Raw genomic sequence first — 6,078 nt, forward strand, 5'->3', positions numbered from 1 at the left:
TACTGCCAATCGATTTAAGATTGGATTCTTGGCATTTTACTTATATTTTGACTGGAAATAACGTTACATATAAATAAATAAAATATATATACATAAGAAGATCTACTGAAATCCTGCCATACTTAAAATTTCGACTTCCATGCTTTGAATAGTTTTTCTTTCTGGCCTCAAGAAATTCACCTGTTGATGCCTCCTCAGGAAAATTTTGATTGCGCCATCGATACATAACTTAATGTGCATAGGTTGTGGTAGGGATAGTACGCTCAAGTCATTAGGGGAGGCGATAGTCAGCCGAGACTATTAGGTAAAATAACCAGTGAACTACTTGGAAGCACCGGAAGTTTTGTGTGGTATAGGGATAATCTGGTGTTTCCATCAATCCATTCGGAATGAAGGGCTCCAAAGACTAATAATCAATACCCCTTCACTGTTTCCGAAGTGCTCTCCTGACTGCGCCCAGAAAGGACTTGGAAATACCAACGAAAGACCAGAGTATTGAAGCCGGGCCCCGGCGTGGGATGGCAATAATACATAGGATGCCAAAACAAAATGCTGGAAGTGTAACTTCGAAAAGTGGATCACTGACAACCGAAATCATTACTGAAAACAACATACCACAGGTTCGTACATGATTTGCATTGCGCTTTACTCTTAGGTAACGGGCTACATCAATTACCAACTAAAGATGACGCTCGAACCCGTGGTACTCCTGCAATGGGTATGTTTGTACACAGCATGTCCGGTATGATGGATATCCGCACAGCAACGCGAAAAGAAATAGTCATTCCACATGTGCACACATATTTTCGTTCTACGAAGCGATGGCGAGTACGTGCCATCTGTATGCGAGGCATCCTATTCGACCTGAACGCCAGAGTATCCTGCTCCGGAGTGAGCGAGGGTAGGGGACAGAGAAACTGGAGCAAATGATGGCCATGGAACGACTCTCCAACATCCTCACAGTACGATGACGTATTCAATCAAGTTTTCACGTCACTCGGGATCATTTGGGAGACATCACTGGACGGTTTCGGTCGGCGGGACGGATTTCGCGGTCAGGGTCGGAGAAGGAAAGGCGGTGGCGGCAGATCTCTAGAGGGGCTCGCGTGTGAACGCCACACCTTCCAAGTTTTGAGTGATAAACATTTTATTGGTCACTTCCGACTTCATATCTGCCGCTCTTCTGGATGCCTCAAATACGCAAGTATTCGGAAATAATTATACTCAAAGCGATCGTTAAAAAGGATCAGGGAAGGAAAATTAAGTTGAAATTTCCCAATATTGAGGATATTGCTGCCATTATTCCACATTAAAGGTAAGCACTCCCGAATTCGAGTGCATTTACAGGAATTTCACATTCAACTCGTTAAGGGACCATTTATCAAACGCCAAGGAATTGTGTGCCTAAGTGATATGTATGCACCATGCATCCGTACTCAATAATTTCCGTAATTGCTTTTAAGCGTATATCCGTGGCCCTGTGTTAAGCCGTTGGCGTAGCAGACCGGTGGGACTGAAACGAGACCTTTAATGAGATCGAACAGTCAATATCACAGAACGAACATATTTCACATCTTCGTTTACGCTGATATTCATTCGAGAGAGATTTCTCAAGAACAGCCATTTTCCAGTAAAAGGCGTGTGCTCTAATTCGAAGAATAAGCAATCAGTACGACAACAGGTAATACATTTCTTATATTAGACTAGACAACCGACAGGGCTGGCTGGCACTGGTTAATGGCAGATTCTCAAGCTTTTATGGCGGACGCCTCAACGACCATATTCCAGCACCTATTGCCAAACAGCTCTGATCTGACTTTTTGGGGATGCATTAGGAGAGGATACATGTAAATCTGTAACCCAGAGGCGACAGATTTCAAGGTAGTAGACACCTACCTAGTGCAATCACCGGATCATGCATTAAAAACGCGAAACTGAGCTGAATATAAGAAGATCAAGGATGATAACATAGAACAATGAGAGACTGTTGACCTCTTAGTTTTTTATAATATCAATCACCATTTCCCCTCAATAAACGCATTATCACTTTCCCTGCAATCGCAGTAAAGGACAAAAACGTAATTTAACTGAACTCGAGGACGGCTCACCTGAAGAAAGGCAGTGATGTACTTCATTTCTTATTAAGGGCCTACCCCTAGTCAATTTCATGTTTTGTAGGGGTGACATTATGTAAATTGTACAAGTTTAGTGATTATATCTACCATTATTTCACAGCAATATTTTCAGAAAATAAAGAAATTTCATAGTTCCTTAATTAAAAGTTACATAACCAGTTGAGGGATGCGGGTTGTGCACCACATTACCTAGATACTTGGCTTTCCCAGTCTCGCGTACAAGATAGTTCTCGGTGGAAAAGAGTAACATTAAGTATTTTATAAACGGGTGTTTCCCCACATTCTTACTAATGATACACAATTGATGCGCATGCTGTTTGCCACTCGTACGAGGATAACTTTGGAAAGGATAAATGCTTCTTGCGCACGTTATACTCGCGAGCGAAAACAACATTAGATTTTCTGCAGAAAGATGACAAAATGTAAGTTTAAAAACTAAGTGCGGTATGCATAAGTTTTGGGGAAATATATACGCGGTATATGTAATCAAGGGAAGCCTTTCCGGGAAGATGAACAATGAAGTTTTGGAAATCACAACGAACGCATGATGGTAGATTAATAAAGCCTCTACCCAAGGCTCAATCCACTCCTCATTAAGCCAAACATTTAATTCTTTCTGTTGCTGAATACTTAAAAAAATATTTCCCTTACACTGTCAGTATAGGTTCTGATGGAAGAAACCTCTAACTATGAGTTAACAATTTCTAACTTAATAAACATGAATATGAACACAAACCTTAAAAAAACATTACTGGCGTTATCGAGAGAGTCCATCTCTTTCGGTTAATGTAAAATTAGTTTCGAATGAATGTTGGTCATGACGAACAGGAGTAGATGATTTATCGTAGTCGATGATCATAATTACACAGCGATGACACACAAAAAGCAATTATGCAATGACAAACATTTTTGTAGTCATCCCAACATTGTAACATAAAAAGCTTAGTATCATATAATTTGCAGTAAAAAAGCACAGTCATTAAGATACGAACTAGCACTCTAAAATGTGTTCTCATCTGGGATTTGTTCTAAAGTCTTGCCAAAATTCTGTCATTCCCAAACAACACATTACCACCCTTCTCCACTCATAAGCTTTTGAAAGACTGAAGCATCAAGGCAGACTTTCACATTATAATGCTCCTAAATAAATTTAGTTTGAAACATTCCTGCATCCATTCTCTCAACACAAAACCATCCCTCCTCTTGAGCACTTAATTTTTCTAACTAGAATTTCAACACACACATTCATAACCAATCCCTCCCTCTGAAACTAACAATCTAAAATAAAAAAAAAAAACATTCTGCATTGTATCTTTCAGAGACAGTACAGCACATTTGACTAGAACATACAAAATGACCACATTTCCACTACGGGCTTAACAATTTGGAGACATAAAACGTAATAGAAAAACCTAGTTAAATATCGGGAAAAAAGCTGAATTTATATTTACCTCTGAGGAAACAACTTCTCATTTGGGGCTCATATTACTTCTTAGATTCTCCCTCACTTCAGCACATTATGAACCAAAACTCACTCTATCTTGAGTTATAACAAATATTGGGATGCTTGAGCCATGTAAATGCTCACAGCATTATTCACAAATTCCCATTAACTAAATGAAATTTTTACATACAACACTGTTTTACCCCATCAAATAATTATCTCAATACGGCACAGAATTTGCACCATAAAACATATTTACGTTTTTCCCAACAAAACTAATAATTATAATCAAGAAAGACATTACATTACAATGCTCACTATGCTTCATGGATATAGATATACGTTCAATACAATTTAAAAACAGATTTTGATTAAAAATAACAGAAATAAAATTGATATTATTGATGGTCTTGTCATTGGCAATGTTAAAATTAAGCTTTGTGACCACAGATTTCAAAATTGCTCGTTTTGGAAGACCAGTTAGTGATGTTATTAACACTATGTACTTCATTTATGCAATGGGCTAAACTCACCCACCACTATGTCATGCTGAAGGTTGGTTTGATACACAAAGTTGGAGGAACCAGACCCAATAAATTTACATATTGTGGCCTGGGGTGTAAGTTTCCAAATGTAAGTAATTACATTAGGTCTTCACACTACACAGCAATACCAGTTACTTAAGCCATCAATGACAGCATGCTATACTATGAACACTCTCAAGTGAAGTAATTGACATCACTCATCAGTTTCATAATCAGCATATGCAATGACACTAATATTTAGAACATTGATTGTGCCATCAATTAAACCTTACACAATGTATACATTAATCTATGAACTTTTACAGCGAAGTGACCCATTGAGTTACCATTACACCAATTCAGTTCACACTGGTCTAAAACTAAACTTTAGGAAGCATTTAACTTCATTCTAACATCAAGAATTCCACCAAAAAATGCAAAGATGAATCGTTGCACAAGAGTACAGTCCTGATTTCTGACGGCATACACATGTCGAGGAGATTTACGAGAAAGTTAAAAAAACCAAATTCAAAATATTACTGAAATTGAACAGTATGCTTGAACATCATACAACTACTTCAATATTTAACTAATGCACACATTCCACTAGGCAAAACTGAAAATAATCCATTTCCACCCGCGGAATATTTTCCCAAGAGTGCACATTCATTTACCTCAATCACATTTGGGGAGGCCAGTAATTTAATTACAGTTATGACCGTAGTCGCTGAAGATCATGGAATAGATGCACTCCTGATGCAACTCGATAATTACAAGCAACGTCCAATTAAAGATGGCAAATCAGTTGCCAAACAATAATTACAGCAGAAATGTCTTTGTGGAAATGGACAAGTCATCTTCAAAGTATCATGCTGTACCTATTTTAATAACATCCTGGAAAAATCAACGAGCTCCAACTTGCAGCAAATACCACATACATAATGCACCATGGCGAATCATCTTTTCTGAAGGGATCGATTCAAATCAACACACATGGAAACCAATGGTTCTCTATGCTTTTAAAATGAAGAGTCAAAAAGGAAATAATTTATATGAATTACCTTTTTTACCTTAATATTGTATTTTAAGTAGTTCATAGAACAATACACAATTATGTGGAAAATAAGGCAAATGAATACCAGAAGATGTGCTGGATTTTGAACATTAAGTAACTGTCAAGAGCAGTCTGTATCGGGTCACCTGAGGGAATGAGGAACATAACTAGGGCCTCTTCTTTGGCAAAATTTAAGAAGGTATTTGATAGAGCAAGTTGGGTACATTGAATCAACTGTGCTTTCAAGAGAAGGCCGAGGAAATTGTACGGGGTATGAAAAGGACTTGAGACAGAAAAAGTCACCAAGGAACTTGTCCATCATTTAGCTATAGTCAAAATTTAGTGACTCAGTAAGCAGAGTGAATGTTAATCACAAAAACATCAAGAAACATCATATTCGCTGATCACTGAATTTTGAGGGCATATTCTGAGAAAGTAGAAACATTCACCGAATTTGTACTTATTTGAGCAGAAAATGGGCATAGAAGTAATGGCATTAGAAGATTTATATTATAGAGAGAAGGGAGTTGAGAATACTAGGACATTACATGAACATTTAAATAAAATATGAACAGAAAGCGAAACAAAGAAGTTCATGATAGTGGAATTAAATGGGTGCCCGAGTAAATTATAAGGCGGCAAGAGAAGTGGATATAAGGCATATTTACTGCTGGGCAATGGAACGCTAAAGACCAACAACAGCGGAAAACGTTGAATAAGCATGGTACATGGTGGGTCGGATAGAATTTGCTGAGGAAGTATGTGATGTTCAAGAATATATCATTTTATGCTTTTAAGGCATTGAGGACTATACCGGGCAGGGCCTAGAATTGCATTTAGTCCATGGGCCCATCAATAACCTACCTTGACCGGTATGCCACTGTTAATAATCCACTACTATTGTAACGCATTAAGGATGTG

The sequence above is a fragment of the Hetaerina americana genome, unplaced genomic scaffold (genome assembly GCF_022747635.1).
Source record: "Hetaerina americana unplaced genomic scaffold, ioHetAmer1.1.p SCAF_1, whole genome shotgun sequence".
Taxonomy (NCBI): domain Eukaryota; kingdom Metazoa; phylum Arthropoda; class Insecta; order Odonata; family Calopterygidae; genus Hetaerina; species Hetaerina americana.